Source organism: Leptidea sinapis, chromosome 9 (genome assembly GCF_905404315.1).
Source record: "Leptidea sinapis chromosome 9, ilLepSina1.1, whole genome shotgun sequence".
In the NCBI taxonomy this organism is placed as follows: domain Eukaryota; kingdom Metazoa; phylum Arthropoda; class Insecta; order Lepidoptera; family Pieridae; genus Leptidea; species Leptidea sinapis.
In genome coordinates this window covers 5,258,029-5,278,253 of record NC_066273.1, presented here as the reverse complement: position 1 = coordinate 5,278,253, position 20,225 = coordinate 5,258,029, and the positions used below count along the sequence as shown (strand labels likewise).

Here is a 20,225-nt window from a genome sequence, read left to right as displayed (position 1 = left end):
GTTGTATTGCCGATATTAAAATAGCGATACAAAAGTAACTATTGATCGTAGATGGGTGAAAATTGAAGTTGTATGTATTTTTTTAATGCTGACTCATAATCAAAAATATTTAAAAAAAAATGGCGTGGACCACACTTAACATATAGGGCGATGAAAAATAGATGTTTTCCGATTCTCAGACCTACCCAATATGCACTCAAAATTTCATGAGAAACGGTCAAGCCGTTTCGAAGGACTTTAACTACAAACACCGCGACACGAGAATTTTATATATTAGATAATAAATAAAATATATTTGATATTTTCATCTACCTATACTTTTGGAGAGGTAAGTAACACTTGTTCACTAAAATATTCAAAATGTTTAGCTCAGTATTAAGCAATCATTTTTATTACTGATGGCAAAGGTAATAAATTAATACTTATAATTAATTGAAGGTAGTTTGAAAATAAAATACTTGTAACGATTTGTTCAAAGCGGTAATTAGCTTGTGCATGTTTTATCGTCCTCATAATACTGGTTTTCATTAAGTGCCAAAACACTCAATTTGATTTTTCACAATATAGTGGAATGTTATAACGCAGAACCCGCGCCTTAGTTACGTCTCGTACCTTAAGGTATCTCTGCTAATGGCAGTTCCATAAAAGTAAAAAAAAAATATATTGTTACCGTATAAACAACATTGTATGCACCATATACCTATATGCACGGACGAGTAAAATAAGAAGGACTCCGTGTCACCTTACATAACAGTGAGGCACCAAAACAAGCCGGTAAACGTGTAAATACATAGCCCCACGTATACACTTACACTAATACAAGCCGATCGGCCGCCATTATAAGATTTGCCATCGTCTATGACAGATCAGTTTGCGTCGCAATAAATTTTTTAAAAAATGCCGTCGTGCGTTGTGAAAAAGTCTAAAAACAATACTTTAAAGGTATTTGTGGTTTGATTATTTAAGGGAGAAAAAATTGTGTATCTGGTATTCCCCGTAACCGCACACACATTTTGTTCTAGTCCGTGGGTGTATGGTATGTTTTTTAGACTTACGTTCAGACTTATATGGAAAGCGCCGTAACTTGGAAGCGGCTTTTGCTGATTGGCAGATCTGTAACAGAGAACAAGTAAGACTGAATGCTTGGCTAGATTTAGTTTCCATTTATATTAGATTTGAGATCTACTACGGCTTGCTATATTATTTTAACATTGAATAAAATAAATAGTCCACCAAAAAGTCATTTTATCGTATCACCGCTCTTGGACACCATTCATGTAAACATATTGTTTGATGACAAAAAAATCCCGTTGAGTTTGTTGCGCCCATTCTTCTCAGGTCTAAGGCACTCTATTTCGAATGGATGGCAGTTTTTGACTTTCAATAAGTGATTTCACATCCTATTTTACAAAAATATTTGAATAAGGTAATCCGATAAAATTGGTAAAGGACACATAAGAAGAAAAAAAAAATAGTAGATGACAGAAAATAATTAGGCACTGGCTAATATATATTTGTAGAATGGAAAATTATATATGGACGAAGCGTTTAACATAGTGGGTAACACATGAGGAAAAAAGTAAGAGAGGTGGATCTTCAACAGCAGAAGTAGGACCCATTGGATATGGACCGCACGGGAAAGAGATGTTTGTAAAGATTTAGGAGAGATCTAAGTTACAGAGGCGAAATTTAAATTTTAATGACGTATTTATTTTTTATTTGTATTTTGTGCTTGATTATGGGTACCAAAACGGCGCCTATTTCTGCCGTGAAGCAGTAATGTGTATGCATTATTATCTTTCGGTTTGAAGGGCGCCGTAGCTTGTGAAATTACTAGGAAACGAGACTTAACATCATATGTCTCAAGGAGACGAGCGCAATTATTGTAATGCCGATCAGATTTTCAAAAATCCTGAGCGGTACTACATTGAAATGGACAGGGCTTATCAATTACCATCAGCTGAACGTCGTGCTCGACTCGTCCCTTATATTCATAAAAAAATTATTAATTGTGTAAAATGACTTAGTTATTACGGTCAGCGCGTAATGAAATATTTCCACTTCAAAAGTCCAACGCAATTTGTTCCTAATGCTTATTAGGACTACGGAAGACAATGTCACGAAAAGGTAGACAAACGTAGCTATACAAACAAAACAAAGACGACTTAAGATACTTAAGTACGTACTTGTAAAGTGAGATAAAAACTCAACAGTTCCGATAATAAAACTTGAAGTGGACAAAGCGTTTTGTTTTTCATTCTCGTCTCTGACGGCCCCTGTTAAGATTTACAATTATCAACGCCCTTTGAAGATGCTTTTATTATTCATTGAAGGCTTTTAGGGAATTCAATTGAATGATACAATTATAATGTGGAGATTGTTTATTTAAAAAGAACAAAAGTGATTCTACGATTAAATTAAATGCATAATTTTGAGTATTGAGTATAAATTCTCGTATTACTAAGGCCCTGTTGTATGCCTGTCTCAATAAATACGAATAGAAGTCTTTTTATTAAATGCTGAAACTTCAATAGATAAGATGGACATACAATATACTAGCGTAAAAACAAACGAAGCTATGCGTGAGACAAGAACGTCTTTAAAGGGGGTATTTTTTTACGAAAAGGGACTTTTATGGGATGAGATGAGCAGGAAGTTCAGCTGATGGTAATTGATACGCCCTGCCCATTACATTGAAAAACCTAAAAATTCTGAGCGGCACTACAATTGCGCTCGTCACCTTGAGACATAAGATGCTAAGTATCATTTGCCCAGTAATTATATTAGCTATGGAGCCCTTCAGATCGAAACACTGTAATGTTTACACATTACTCCTTCACGGTAGAAATAGGCGCCGTTGTAGTAACCATAATCTAGCCGGCATCGTGTGCAAATGAGCCTCCCACTGGTGGTGGTGTTGCATGCCTGTCTCAAAAATTTCGAACAGAATTCCTTTATATTAAATACTAAGACTTCAAAAGATAACATAGATTTACAATACCCTAGCGTATAGACAAACAATTCGATGTGAGACACAAGAACATCTTTAAAAAAGATACAGCAAGGTAGAAAACCTAAGTGAATCTATTGTTACTGTGATTGCAATGAAACTATTAGCTAAAGCACACATTGCAATTGGAAATATTAGGAGTCTAGTGCGATGTTATGTCGATATTAAGACTACACGAGAGAAGTGAATTCTTCATTAAGCCGAAGTTAAATCTATACTATAATATTATAAAGCTACAGTGTTTGTTTGTTTGTTTGAACGCGCTAATCTCTGGTACTACTGGTCCGATTTGAATGATTCTTTCAGTGTTGGGTAGGCTATAGGCTTCTTTTTTTTTCAAAATTAGGGATCCGTAATAAAATTGCTATTTTGTAACACAAGGTGTAAAATCGAAAACCTATTTTTGCGTGCGCTGCAAAAACTATTGACAATAGAACAAAATGATGTACAATATATATATAGGCAATATTTTATTACTTATAAAACTATCGCGTGAATTATACTTTATATGGCAAAACAACGTTTGCCGGGTCAGCTAGTAATACATACATATCGAGCCAACATTATACGAACGAGCGTTCAATAGCCGAGCATGACGGCGCAGTGTCATTTACTACCGAACTAAAAATTAATTGAATTAATACGCCAAATCGTAATCGAAACTTTAGCGGCGTTGAGCACTATTCTATTGATGGGTATAAAATGTTAACTCGCATCAGGACACGTGACCTGATAGAATTCGTTGAAATTATGGAAGAAATTTTTTTCTGAGAGATAAACTTTATTATTTTTAACAGAAATTATTCCCGAACCATTCCAGAACATTCAAAAATGCACAACGTTAATGTTCAAGTTTTCACTTCTGCCGACACGGTTTTTTATATATCGTATTGAATTAAAAATATTTTAATTTTTCAAATATCTGCCATATTGTGCAGTTTTATTAGCCGTCCACTAGCATCAACCCTCTAATACATTTTCTCTTATTCTTGGTACAAATTCAAATTCAAATACTTTTATTCAAAATAAGATGTGTATAGCAAGTCAAAAACGAACACCCATTCCAAAACGAATGCCTTAGAAGAATGTGCAAAAAACTCAGCGGACTTTTTTTTTTATCGAAAAAATATGTTTACAAAGTAAAATTGTACAATTAAACTTATTATTAAATAGCCTGACGGCGATCACTCAATTCCCAATCTGTGGTATCATTAACCTTGGTTGGTATTCAGAACATCCCCACCAGCCTGTGTAGATGCGAGTTTGAATTGTGAGTTTTTATAGTTTGCGTGGATTGCCCTCGCGATATTATTTTAAAGCGGCAATTAGAAAGGAAAGTAGTTTTCACTAGTTTCCATAAAAATTTGAATTGTACTTTAAACATATTTAATTCAAACAAAACAATTCTTATAACTATATTGTTTACAGTACTATACTGGCAGCAATTCCGCGTTGGATGGCTAGCGCTTGGGTTGCCAGCAGCTGTATTGAGGCGTGCAGATAGCACTTTGTACATTCTTCGCGCCTCCCCACGGGCTAAGTGACTCGACACCAAACGGCACAAAGATTTAAGTCTCACTGAGACCGACATATTTGCGAAGCTTGCTGTCTTCGGCAGTCGAAGCAGCAGCCCCAACTGACGTAACTTGGACATGAGAAGGAGTGTCGACGCAACTCGCGTCCGACACCAGCGCCCTTTCCCCATGCCCAAGTTAACATATTGTTTTCGTTGTTCCTATGAGTTACGTTATACGTTAGTTTTAGCTCTTTTAAGTTAATATCCATTGATATTGGACATTAATACAATCCTTTTAACATTGACTCCAGAGTCCAGTTCTGAGAAAAACTCTTCTCTGCCAATCATAGGGATTGTAGGGACTTCATTATGTCGTGGCAGTTAGAGCATGCTTGACTCACTAAAACGTAAGGGCTATTTTACTCCAGGGACCACAATTCCCACGTACCTTCAAAATTTTAATCAATTATTAGACTAGACTTTAGAATAGACTTTTAGTACATTTATAAAGGATGTTCCCATTTCTTATACATAACCTGCAGTAGGTATTTAACTACAAAAATATTACGCGTGAAACCGCGGGGCAGAGCCAGCGATAACTAATTAATGGTGTTTAGTGTAGAAGAAACACTTGCTTATTTTTTGTACCGATACAATCTTAAAATGTTTTGCAACAAGTTTGTTAGTTTGCGTTTATTATTATTAATATATTAATTATTTACCTTTACAAATTTGAAATACTTTTATATAAATTTTACCTTACAAAAAAAAATGTATGTATTTCTGTACAAAACAAAAATTCTATATCTCAGCCCCTGAGAGTAAGTAGATCATATTATGGATTAGGCAATTTAGTAATTTAAATACTTTTTTTTAAATAAAAATATTCTTAAAACAATCCGTGAAAGTGACCTATTAGATAAAGGTATCTGTACAAAACTAAAAGTTGCTCGAAATTATGCTTAAAAACGAGCACCGAACGTGCATTTAATTTTTTGGTAGCGAACATTCTAGAAGCCCTAATAGTATCAATCAAACAATGCCCTTCATCGGATGTTGCACAAAAGTGTTGAGGAAGTTATTTTTTACCACTCATGGCATCGTGTACACGTGCGGGGAGAGCTTTTTATAGCAACGACTAATGAAGCGACAACCGTATGCTCGGCAACACAGCCCAGGATATCCTGTTTGAAAATAACAGATAATAATGTCCTTACACCCTTACGACCAAGGGAAAAGGTTTAATGGCAGTACTATAATACTTATAGTTCTAAAAGGCGGCCCCTCGACTATGCCCTTGTACCCTTGCCCTTTAACTGACGAATAGTCACCTTACAAATAAAAAAAAATACGGTCTGTGCTTAATTAAGACCAACAACAACTGAACAAGACGGAAGTTAACATTTCTTCAAGGCTAAGTTAACAATACGAAATAAGTATATACATCTATTTTTATTAACTCAAGGTGCTCTGACAGAACACACACCCTTAACGTTGTTAAGTCGACTATTCATTTTGAAAATGCCCATCGAGCAACATTCGGAATTTTATAGATGAGTTCGATCTCAGCGGATATCCATCTCCATAGGGAGTGCCGCTTGCGCCTCTGTCTCCCCAAGAGAAGGTCGCCTTCGATGAAAGCTTAGCCTGCCCAAAGCCAACCTCAGGTGGTGTTTAGTGGGTAGGCACCTAGGTTTTAGGTGATTTGTGACTGGTTATGTGTGCATAACCAACGCAAACTTAAGCTGCTTTGATATGCATGAGCATTCACCACCTCCCTCTCGTCGTTATCCCGAAGGGTAGCCCTTTCCCTTTGTTTGAGCGCAAAAAAATTATGTCTTTAGCATTTTGCGGTAAGAAAAGTCATAATATTTTAATAGGCTTCTCGTAGGTCATAAGTAGGATCTATAAAGGTACAGAAGACAAGTAACCGTTTGTTGCCGACACTCTGCAATGTCATGTCATGCAACTCCAGAAGAATCCCATAAGCTCTCCTGGCCTTAAGTGTCCAGTCCCCGTAGCACCAACTGGAAATAGTCTTAATTATACTCACTCCCTGTTTCCAAAGTGCGAAGACCATTGTGAATCCATCTGGCTCTTAACGAAGTTATTGTCAAAGTCAAATAATATTTATTCAATTAGGCTTAAAACAAGCGATCTGGAATCGACACTATAAATATTTCTATTAAATTACTGAATCTACCATATGTTCGTAAAAGTACTTTCGTAAGCTCGTGCTCTACAGCACGTGAGAAGAACATACAAGAAACTCAACGGCCACCAAATTGATTTCGATAATTAGAGTAGCCCTGCTTTGCACGTGGATGAATGGTAGCTGATACTGGGGTACACCAGAGGAGAGATGAGATTAGTACTCCTTATGCGACGGATCAAATTTTACCCCAACCCGCAAGAGAATTATTTGCAGAAGAAAGATGTTTCTTTGGGCATTGGTTGACGATTTCTCGACACTGACATGACTTCACATAAGTAAAAACTCATGTGATACACAAGCTCGTTTGCCAAAAATATTGCAACTAAGTTATCAGCTGTATTCAGTATGAGTTTTTTTCACAGTATGTAAAACCTCTTATTGACGGTAATGAACTACTAAAGAAGATGGCATGAAGGTAGGTATGAAATGAAAATTTCCGTATTATTCAGCCCGTCACTTGCGGGAAATGTCCTGGAAGTGACAAGGCAGTATCTGCAAACCCCACTGTGGTCATAAAAAGGGAATCGGATATGTCAACCGAGCAACGGGGCTTCCTACTAGACTTACCTATACCTATATTCACAGCTTTATCATCGGATCCGGCCAATACTAAAACACAAATTTTATCTATCAAATCAAAAACTGCAGTGGAAAGTTAGGAATCTTTTCAAAATATAATATTAAACTCTTGTTGCTATGTCAGGTAGGTACCATTTAGCACAGTAGTACAAAAAAACCGTGTGTGCGCGTTTAAAACCCCATGAGAGAAGTGAAAACTTCATCACGGCGAATTTCATAAAGCAGAAAACAACTATGATCATCGAGCGAGTCTACCGTACTCAACTGGAGCCGAGCGTGACGCTTCAGCCTCATTCAATATCCTCCAGTTAAAGTTAGTCAACAAGTAAAGTTGCTCATTGCAACTTTTTCACTTCAAGAGCTTATTGCCAATCGCAACAGTGATAAGTATATTCTCCAGACAATAATTTTTATTTGATTGCCATTTGCCACGCGCGCATCGTTTTACGTTTGCCTTTGCCCCGCGCCCGTCCCTCGGGCGTCAACAGTCTGGCGCTGGCTGCCGAATCGAGTACACCGCGCATGCGCTCTCGTGGATCGTGTAACGAACTGTCAATTCGAATCAACGTAAATAAACAAGTGATTTTTGAATTAAGTAATACTTTTACGTGCATAAGTTAAGTGTAGGTACAACAACTTATGTAAGAGGGATCGTGCCAATAAGTGCAACGAAATTGCATGTAAGTTTTTTGTTTTATTTCGCCTGGATATTTGATACCACCGGCCGGCGCTTCGGAAATCTGTTCGGTGCATTGGTAATCGATTTGTTTTTGTTTTGTTGTTGTTCGTACATAACGTTATACAAATTGTATTAATTATGGGATAATACCTACCTAGGTCATATATTACAAAATTACAATACCTACTTGTTTTACAGAGTATGTCAATGTCAAATTTTAACAATATACAATTAAAACACAGTTTAATATCAGTAAGGTAAATTATTTATATTAACTAATTAAACCATTATTTTATTTTGAACTAAATGTAAACGAAGAGATTAATAGGTGAATACAATTGATAAATTAAAATTTTCTTCCTAATTTTTTGTTAGATTAAGAATATATTATATTTTATATTTTTTTAATTAGTACTTATATGCTTATAGTTAGTATATTGAGCATAATTAAGCGTTTTATTCTATGGCTATTAGGTATTTGACGATTTATAGTTCAATGATGGTGTAAGGAAGAAATCATGAAGTGTGACAAAAATGAACGCAATAATAATTATCGGTGGCGTTCAACTAAAAACTTAACCGACTTCATAAAATATAATTAACGATTAAAAATAAATTATGTTTATATAGATAGAATATATAGAATTTATTATTAGATTTGATTAATCTGATCTAGATTAAATTATAATAATCAATAATACTAATCGCTCTGAAAGCGTTACTTAATTAATATCTAATTATTATTCTTTTGTTTCAACGGATACCAATTATAATCCATCATTAGGCATTACGAGCATAGGTCATCGTAACGTTTATGGGTTAATTCAACTAATTAGAAATCCAATTAGACGTAAACCCTGTAAAAACACGGCCCAGTTGGTTTCGCTTCAGGAATTTTCGTATCTCAGTCTAGCATCAAAGCGTTGCCTTTTTGCGAAAAATAATACCAAGATACGAACTTGGTAACATAATACCGTCTTATTTATTATGTCTAAGAGGATATATAAGATTTTATCTCATTAATTTATGTGTTTGAGTGTTACGAGGGAAATTTTGCTGAGATGAATTCTATCTATAGAGCATTATAAATGTATGTACTTACATATTCATGCATAATTGTGTTTTGTTTGACTTTTCCAGGCATGTTTTTTATACTGATGGGTTTACTAGAGTTTATAATTTAGAACCCGCTTGTAAAACCCATATTTGTACAAATATTTGGACTCATATGTTATGTTTTGTTATTTAGTATATATATATTTTTTTAATTATTTTCTTGTAAATAAATAAAAAAAAAAGTAGAAATTATTACATAAGTAAATAATATTATGTACAATGTACATGAAGTTGTTTTGTAAATAATTTCTCCATCTTAATAATATCTTATAACAAGACCGTAGACAAATATAACAAACGAATACTTAGTTCCGGTAATCAGTCTTCAGCGTTATCAAGTTATATATTATCTATAAATAAATTTAAATGTTTTATAAAAAAATTGCTCTGCCGTAAATCCTATTACTCCACAGTTGAATATCTAAGTGATCGGACAGCCTGGAACTAGATTATGATTATTTTATAGCGTAGAGAAATGACTGTACAATATTGTATATTATTATTGAAAAGAGCGCAAAAAAAAGAATGCTGGGAGAGTTTCTTGCGCCGCTTCTTCTCTCTCAGAGCGCCATTTGTTTCCGAAGCAGTAGTAGTAGTATCTAGTATATTAGAAATGAAATCAAAAAGAATTCTAAAGGAATCAATTTTGAGAAAATAAATGCCTTTTATGCCTTTTATAAGAAATATTAATTAATTTCAATCTCGTAAATCGCATCCGGAGTAGATTAACGGCCATTTTCAATAACCTATCTATCCTTAGTTTAACTTACTAGAGGTAGACAAATCTTATGTCAACATCGCGATGTGAGTCGGGTCAGCTAGTATAATAAATATGTGTACATTCTGCATTTCCGATTACTTAATTCTTAATAACTACTAATTCGAAATGATCATGCGAGAATGACCCTTCTAGTATCTTTTTATTTAGATTTCTATGTTATAAACCTTTCCCTAATCTTTAATGTGAAAGGAAACAATCCCATTTCTCAGCGTTCCTTCGGTAGTTGCGAAAGATAAATCTCTGGTAGGAGCGGTCACATACCTGGGCACTCCTTTTCAAATTAGTCGAACCCATATCTATGTTAAAATACCATTTTAATTAACACAATTAAAATCTATGGGAAGTTTACGAGTTTGACCAGACGGAATGAGTTTGTTTTAATGTGAGGAATTTGAAGATTAAACTTCTTTGTGATGATGGAAACAAGGTCTTTTTATCGAAACATTGTTCTTAGTTCTGTTGATGATAAGTTTTATGACAGAAGTGGAGAATTCTTTAACAAAGATTTCTGTCTAAACAATTTATTGTCTTTCTCTCTAAAAACATACCAAATTGTTTAGATTTGCAAGAGTGACATCTCAAGTCAATTTCCTAATATGCAAATATTGGGGTTGAGCAGGTTATCAACAGTAAAGTAGATCCTGTAGATGATGCCATAGCTGGAGAGTTTTTTGCATCGCGGTTTCATAAAACCGCACTATTATTGCTTTTTGACAGACATAGGGATTGACAGCGTCAGAAATCTTACACAAATAACACTGAAAACAAAATTTTATTAACGATGCGGGACTCAAACCTGCGACCTCTCGCTTTCCGTGCGACCGCTCTTTCCAACTGAGCCAACAGTTTGAGTAACGTATCGTTTATAAAATCTTGTATGTTTTGTTCAACTGAATTTAATGATTCAACTTCACCCCTACCCCGCGGCCGCCTGCAATGCGACATGCGATAAATGGTCAAAAAAAACGAGACGATGTAATAAAATAGTTGCGTATTCAGTCATTCATCTACAGCTTAATAATCAACTTATTTTTAGAGTTCTCCTAAGTAAAATAAAATGAAAAATTTTAGACTACCTAAAAGTCAATCAAACTTATAAAACAACATAATGTAGTTACAATTATTGTTAAATTAACATGGTACCACATGGGAAGCACCAGCTTTCAAATAAAAAAAGAATCATAACAATCGATTCACCCAGTCAAAAGTTCTGAGGTAACAAACATACCTTCGAATTGAGAAACCTCCTCCTTTTTTGAAGTCGGAAGAGAAGAAAACACAATTGAATGGTGAATTCAAAAATGGCCGCACTACTTGCATTGAAAGAATGGTATTTAAAAGTAGGTACCTACATCCCTTCTTAAGTAATATTATAAATGTGAATGTAATTTCGTTTGTTATGTTTTCACGCCTAAACCACAGAACTGATTTTGATAAAATTGTACAGAGATATATTAGAGCTTGAAAAAGGACATAGAATACATTTTTTTTTGCAAAAAAAAAAACAAATGGAGGGGTTGAAATAACGGATGACAGTTTATATGGAAATTCGTCATTATCATTTATACACATTTGTTCGAGCATTTTGAAACTTTGACCTACATGGGGATGAAATAGGAGATTAAAGTTCACAGGGAAATACTATTAAAGAGACTGTCCACAATGACAATCGATGTTCGCTGTATCATAGAAGAACCGAAAGAGCAGTTTGTATTTTATATAGTGTATTATTTGAAAAGTATACAAATAAATAAAAAATTAAATTGCCCAAAGTAACTATTCAACGCGGACGAAGTCGCGGGTAAAAGCTAGTTTTATTGATCGAAGCGTAGCTCCCGCCGGATAACTCCAATTGATTTCTGTGTTAAATTGTTTCTCAGCAATTTCTGGACCGATTTAAAAAAAAATGATTTTAAAAAGCTTTCGAAATTAGAACGCGCTATTTATATTTATTTAAAAATTGAGCCCATTGATCAAATCACATTATGTTTTAATTGTAACACTGCTATCAATCGAGAGTGATTCGACTGCCACGTTCTTAATTATTGAATTTGAAAATCAGCACAAGTTTCTCATGTGACTAAATAAGGCGCTAATTCGTCATGTTTAAATATGGTGCCATATTCTAAAAGATTCTTTTTATTGTTTTTGTTTGGATTAATTTTGTCTTGTTTTTGAACACAGATTTAGTTTACCTCGCTACGCTCAAATAAACGCCGTAGCGAAGCGGTACGGCGAGCGATTGCGGCATCCTAGTATACATATATTATATCTTCTATGATGGCTCGGGACACTTCGTGTAAACGTCAGACACGCACTTGGCTAATTTTTTCGAACATTACAACATTCATTAGAAAAACATTCCAGATGTATTTCTAGAGTGCTTTACAAAATTTATCAATTATGCTAATATAATTAAAACGGCTTTGACAGTTTATTGGTACCGTCAAATATTTACTCAACTAATTAAAATTTATACATTGCAGTTAAATAGTTGAAAATAGAATGTAAGCGTCATGAATAATGCTGTTTGAAGAGTAATAAATGTGCATTAAAATTAATCCAAGTGATTTGATTTAAGCTAATAAACTCGCATTCTCGGTGATTTGATTTTGAAATAAACAACATTCCAGATCGGTAATGTATGTATGAGTTAAAAGATCGATCCATTTAAATTATTATTTTATGGAAAAGGGGAACAAACGAGACTACGGGTTCACCTGGTGTTAAGTGATCACCGCCGCCCACATTCTCTTGCAACACCAGAGGAATCGCAGGCCGGCCTTTAAGGAAGGTGTACGCGCTTTTTTTGAAGGTAGGTAGGTAGGTACCCATGTCGAATGATTGTAATACAACTAGCTTGGTGATAGAAAAATTTAAGCTAAAGTTTTAACGCTACAAAATCGGAGACGTACTTGCAGTCTGGCGTGAACAAAGGCATAACCGTGTAAATAGTCGCGCCTTCAGATAAGCTAAATGCTGTCTTCCTGTAATGAAGGGTTACCAACTGTTAAGGCTGCTTCACACACAATATGTTGTATGCGGCGATGATTACTTTGCGGAAATCCATAATTATCCAAATGATTTGAGTTTTCTTTCTCTTTAAACAATTTGACACGTGTTTTGCCTCTACACGAGGCATCCTCAGGCCATGTTGAGTCGCCAAAATCTGGCATGAGAATCTAAGTCTCGTTAACTTAACAATAAAGTTAATTAACACTAAAGAAAACTCAAATCATTTGGACGTGCAAATAATTAAACCCTGTTTAAACGTTAGGCAGAGTCCAATGTATCAATTCAACATAATATCATCATCATTATTATCATTTCTGCTGGAAGACGTCCACTGCTAGACAAAGACATCCTCCAAAGATAGCCATGAAAAAAAAATCAAATTTCAGATTTCTATATTTGTTAATAAAAAAAATTTGCAAAATTTCTTATAATCTACTTATTTCAGCAATTTACAATGAAGCCTTATATATGTAGGTATCAGTAAACTTATTTCTACAACCCTACGTGTTGAGGGATAAAACTTTATTATGCTTAGAACTAATACATAAGGTTTGTGGGGGGAAAATCCAGGAAACTAGGAACGATCATTGAACATATTATATAATATATAATAATACATAAAATATCTATATATATATAAATGAATTGCTGTTCGTTAGTCTCGCTAAAACTTGAGAACGGCTGGACCGATTTATTGGCCAAGGTGATAAAAAATGCATTATTTATAAAAAAATACTAAAAACATCTAAAAAATAACGAAAAATTGTTGATATAACTATCTACATTCATTTACGCTAATGAATATTATATTATGTTAAATTTTTAAGATGAAATTTTGTGTTCTATTTTTTTAATTCGCCTAGATGTGTGGTACAATTACATATATGCAATACCTACTATCAAATCTCGATACTTTTGGAATTACTTTCTTCAAATTTATTACTTACATGCATTCAAGCTCTTCAGACAGTTAAATTTTATTCAACAATTTGTTCTTTATTTTAATACTCACATTTTTACACAATTAATATTACAATTGATAATCGCCCATAAGAATTAATAAAATATGAACGTCGCGTGTTTACATCTGTGTGAACAAGCCATTATCTGCGTTTGAATTGTAAACAGCTGAATTGTACTTCGCAAGATTCTCAGTGCATTTTTAGTTGAATATGCTTGAACTGCTTAAACGACAAGTTGCAAGCGCTGGTTTCCAACAATCATCTGTTTGGTTACATCCTGAGGGAAAAGAAGGAATCCTAAATGGAAACAATACCTTATAATCGAAATTTGAAATAATTTTACAGTTAATATTGCATCCCCAACTTTTGCTTTTTCTGTTCTGAAACACCTTCATAGGAGCGAAAAAAATCTAGATGAAAAGCACAGTATATTATAATCGAAACTTAAGTAATAATGTCTTTCTGTTAGTAATACAATAACATATTGATCTTTAGTATTATATATTATGAATAAGGCAAATCTTACTTACCTGAAGTACATATTTTATAACAAAAATAATTATTACGTTGAAAATATTGCGGTGTACCGCTACTAACTATAGTATAGCATACAAATAAAAACATATCCATTTATAAGACAGTATTATAAATAAATAAATGTATATGTAGGTACGAAATACAAAAATATTTTTTTTAATGAAAATGAGGGACGAGACGAGCAGGACGGTCAGCTGATAGTAATTGATACGCCGTGCCCATTACAATGCAGTGCAGCTCAGGATTCTTGAAAAACCCCAAACATTCTGAGCGGCACTAAAACTGCACTCGTCACCTTTAGACATAAGATGTAAAGTCTCATTTGCCTAGTAATTTCACTAGCCACGGCGCCCTTGAGACCGAAACACAGTAACGCTTACACATTACTGCTACACTACTGTAAAAATAATACTGGAAGAATTCTGTGCTCTGTTTCTAAACTAATTATAAAGAAATTAAATTTGAATAAACAATTAATTTATATATTATTTCTCGTTGAAGGCTAAAGTTCTAAAGCATGATTCACACAATGGTAACGTTTTACTTTTTCACAAGGAAACACGTTAATAATTATTATTGTTGGTCACATTAACGTGCCATTGACTCGTCGTTTGGCCTCGACCCCTAGTCGTCAGTCTGTCACTAGATATTTTTAGTTTTCAGCGTTCCTCACTCACTATGCGTGACTCATACCCGTTGTATCTATGAGGTGGGCTTTCACTCGGTTTATGATGCAAATACTCATCGAGGTTTATGGCTCTCGAGATCTTAAGCCGATCGCTGACGACAGCACTCGGCATATAAATACTTGAGAGACTATAGAAGTTATTTTGTTTACAAATGTTTGTAGCACTTATATCTCAGGATTAGGGAAGAGAAAAATACATAGTATGAAAAAAAGAGGCGTTGACTTGCCTAAATCCATAACTATCCAAAGTTTATGAGTTTTTGAAGTGAAAAATTAATGTTAAACTCGCGTCAGGACACGTGGCCTGATCGAAAATTCGTAAGGCACTCGTTGAAATTATAGGCGAAAATTGATTTTTATGAGAGATAAACTATTTAATGTTAAATAATTTTAATAGTCCTGAAGTGTTAATTTTTTTTATGTAATTTCAAGTGTCGTATTTGTTTACGTAGCGCAATTAATAAATATTGTATTTAACCAAATAAATGCTAGTACTTTAATACTGATAAATAAAGCAATTCGTGCGAAATTATTCCCTTAACATTCCAAAATATTCAAAAATGCACAACGTTAATGATCAAGTTTTCACTTATGTATTTTGAAATTCAATACAACATTCATTCATCATCCGTTTTCATTACAACACTCGTTTGTATGATGTAATGGTTACTAGGACTGGCTTTTTTAATGTTAGCAGTAAGCTAACTGTTTCAGAATCTTTTATCGAGGATTCATATAATGGGTGTAGATAAAGTCTTGTATGTCAACTGTTGATAATTAGGTATTAAAACACTCATGTGATACTATTTTCACACTCGGTTTCGCCTCGTGTGATACACCCACATTCGTGTTTTAATACCCCTTATTACACAACAAATGCGTAAATAACTATTAACGCACAAAGCTAATAAGCCCAAATTTATTTCTTAAATTAGGAGTTCATTGAAATTCTAATATATTTATTTAGGTACTATTGCAGTATTCCTTTTTGCTCTTAATAGTGATTTTCATTATTAAAACACTAGAAATAAGGGATTGCTTGTAATTAATTCTAGTAGGCTTCATAAGATAGGTACATAATAGCTTTAAGAGTAAATGTATACACTTCTATAATAGAGTCCCAGCCACTGTTCAGGCATTATCTATAAATAAATTTAAATGTTTTATAAAAAAATGGCTCTGTCGTAAATCCTATTACCTACTCCACTGCTGAATATCTAAATGATCGGACAGTCTGGGACTAGATTGTGATTATTTTATAGCGATAGAAATGACTGTACAATATTGTATATTTTTATTGAAAAGAGCGCAAAAAAAGAATGCTGGGAGTGTTTCTTGCGCCGCTTCTTATCTCTCAGAGCGCCATTTGTTTCCGAAGCGGTAGTAGTATCTAGTAGTTATTAGAAATGACATCAAAAATAATTCTAAAGGAATCAATTTTGAGAAAATAAATGCCTTTTATGCCATTCAGGTGAAGGTTGTAAATAAGTATACCAATTGGCTGAAAGCTCGAAAGGTGCCACATCACCTGATTGATTGATTTATAGTCCCGCGGAATTATAATAAGGCTGTAGTTATTGAGCTTCGATTTTGAACTCTTGGGAATTTTTAGCTTTCTTTATACAATTGATTAGAAATAAGTACCAAAGTGGTTTGATTAAATATCTAGTGTCGGAAATACAGTTTTTTTATCTGCACCATTGTGTACAACCGCAGTTCTATATTATTATAAATCCTGACCAATGAGAATTCTGGATTTTACGGTACGATTTTAGGGTTACGTAGCCAAATGTCATAGAACGGAACCCTTATAGATTCTTCCCACTTTTTTCCGAAACTATAAGAACTATACTGTTGAAACTTGGTAAGTAGATGTATTCTGTGAACCGCATTAAGATTTTTCGCACAAAAATAGAAAAAAGAAACAATAAAATATAAATTTTGGGGCCTCCCCATATTAGAACTAAAACTCATATATTTTTTTTCTTCAAACCCATTTGTGTATATATTTTACATATATACGTTTCATATATATATTTTTTTTAAGCTGAATAGTTTGCGCGAGAGACACTTCGAAAGTGGTAAAATGTGTCCCCCCCCTCCCCCTGTAACTTCAGGAATAAGAGAATGATAACACTGAAAAATATATACGATGTTATTATTTTATTACCATGCAAACTTCCACTGAAATATGATTTGAAAAAGATCTAGTACGTAGTTTCTTTTTAATACGTCACAAGAACTTTTATATTATGTTACTTGCTGCTACGGAACCCTTCATGGTCGAGTCCGACTCGCACTTGGCCGCTTTTTGACAACAGCAAATAATGATACTTCCAGCTTCTTTTAAAATACACTCCTAAACGTACGTAACATCATCAAACCAACAAAAATAGAATATTCAGTTGCTCGAAACATTATAAGTAACTTCGACTAACAGAATGACATCTTGGGCTATTTGCATACATTTGAACTTTGCCGGAGTCGTATCGCGAAATGTCTGCTTATGTTTAGATAGCGTGCTGTACTGTAAATATTTCGATGGTAAAGGTCCATCCATGTCATATGGATTCCATAAAAATTCACTCATTTCTTTCGGCAAAGTCCTTCATGAGGAATAACACCAAATCATGTTCTTCTAGCGAGACAGTACTTCACTCTATGGCGCAAATACAGCCCCACATGGAGTACTGTTCTCACCTCTGTGCGAGCGCTCCCCAGTATCAGCTTCTTCGATTTGACGCCATATAACGAAGCGGCCCGAATCATCGACGATCAAGTCATCTCCAATCGGCTTGATTCTTTGGTGTTGCGTTGATATGTGGGTTCTCTCTGAATCTTCTACCGCATTTATCACGGGGAATGCTGCGAGGAGTTCGAGTTGATTCCACATCCGCACGTTTTGCGAGAAAAATCTTGTTTCGCACAGCCACTTTGTGGAATCAATTAGCTGTTGTTGTTTTCCCGAACTGATACGACTTAGGGACCTTCAAGAACAAAGCATAGGTACTCCCACCTTAAAGGCCGGCAATGCATCTCTTGAAAAATATATGTTATTTATTGGACTTTAAATTTTAGTTGGAACGTTTGAAATAACTCTTATAATGTTATAAATAGATGGGAAAATATCTCAAAGTGAAGCCTTTTTTGTTTGAATTTTTGTAACTACTGCTAAACTGCATTGAATTTCAGTATTTTTTTTTCTCATAAATTTTTGACTTGATATTTTTCACAAAGTGTACAATTGGCAACTCAAAATAATGACTTATTAGGTTGAAAATAACTATACCTTGTTTTCAAAATAAATTCGCATGGGCGGATTCATCGGAAAGAGGCGACGCAGTTGGACCCAACTAATCGGTATCCGGTGCAAGGAAGCATTATAATAATTGGCACAGTATAAAATACAGATATACTTTACTTTGATAAATGGCCCCTTCAAATGAAACCAATGTTTTATAAAAATAAATTAAAACCCAACGGATAAATATCACGTCCGTAGGAAGTAGGTATATAGTAGTATTTTTTATCTGAATCATTCTGATCTTTATTTTACAGAATCTATTATAACCAATTGTTTTTCCGCCTAGTTTGAACTCTGTTCAATCATATTTAGGCAGTTGTACGCCTTAATATAAATAATATTGATACACTTTTTTATCTTCTTTCTAAGAGCGCCATTTGTTTCCGAAGAGGTAGTAGTAGTATCTAGTATATTAGATATGATATCAAAAAGAATTCTAAAGGAATAAATTTTGAGAAATTAAATGCCTTTTATCTTGATTTTTTCTTTTATCCTAAATTAGGTATAGCCTGTAGGTACTATGGGTACAAGACAACGATATATTTAATACAATATACATACTTAAACATATAAAAATCCATGGCACGGAAACAAACATCCATATTCTTCATATAAATGTTTGCACCTACCAAGGTTCGCACCTGGGACCTCTAGTTTAGTAGATAGGGTTACTAACCACTGCCTATATGGGTTGTCAATGACTTGTATATGTCTAAGAAATACTTTAGAAGAAACAAAATTTCACTGTAAAATATTCACAGCGACACAAAGAAAGCAAATTACAAGTTTCCCATAGCGAAGCATATTTGGAGCCGTGGGAGGAACAGAGGTGCTAAATATTAAGGGTTTAACGCCACGAGGGAATGCCGGAATTGACTTTTTGTGATACTTCAAGAGGAAGTTCATCGAGGAATATTTAAAAAGGATGTTACCGAAACGTGAAGGATGTTACCGTTGTCGCTTTCACACCGTGCGTCTTAATTATTATTATATTTCTTTAAGCTAAAATCTTATATCTTTAAACGAGTAATTCTTGTGTATAGGGATGTATGTATACGCTCTTAATGAAATTTTGTATACAGTATTAGGTTTTAATTTAAAAAAAAAATAGTTTTATCCGTGTTTTAATGAGAAACAGCTACAATAACATTAGAATACAATGGTAAATTTCGTCACTATATACAAGACTTTAATAGCTCAGATGGGACATTGGGTGATCCGGAAACCAAAAACCCCAGTTCGAATCCAGATGTTGTATTTGTTTTTTTTGTTCAAGTTTTGTATATTCTTAAAAATCCAGGTCGTTCAGATATTTATTATTAAGTATAACATGAAAAACAAGATGGCGAATTCAAAATTGAATTATTTTTTATTTTTGCTATCTCTTGCACATGATCGATTGGATTTGTAGCCCTACGCATCAGAGTCACAAGTATTTAACCGACTTTTATATACATTTCAGTAGTTATGAGTATGTTATATGTTAGATCATTTATACGTCTAGATAGAGCCTCTTGCTGCTAGACAACCGATGAATTCAGGCCGGGGTTATTACTTTAGTGTACGCAATATTATTATACCGCATAATTTCTAAGGATTTTTTTATTATTTTAATACTTGTACTTACGTATAAATCAAAATTATAAGTATATTGAAATTTATTTAATTTTCGTCCATTGGTTGTGATTTAGAAGACATAAGAGTTAAAAGAAGCTTGGTAGCTGAAGTATGATACAAATGGTCTAGTTGACCAGTTAACGTCAGGGTGTCGAATTTGCGTGACGGTGTGCGCGAGCTTCGTAAAAATTCATATTTCCCTAACG

General features: G+C 34.1%; 1 protein-coding gene across 1 annotated transcript in view; it reads left to right on the top strand.

The window, feature by feature from the left end:
• Positions 1-7,818: 7,818 nt before the first annotated feature.
• LOC126965948 (MOXD1 homolog 1-like) overlaps positions 7,819-20,225 on the top strand; it is a 119,250-nt gene continuing 106,843 nt past the window's right edge. The window contains exon 1 of the mRNA XM_050809769.1: positions 7,819-8,000. The gene's annotated coding sequence lies outside the window, so the exon portion shown is untranslated. The remainder of the gene's footprint in view (positions 8,001-20,225) is intronic.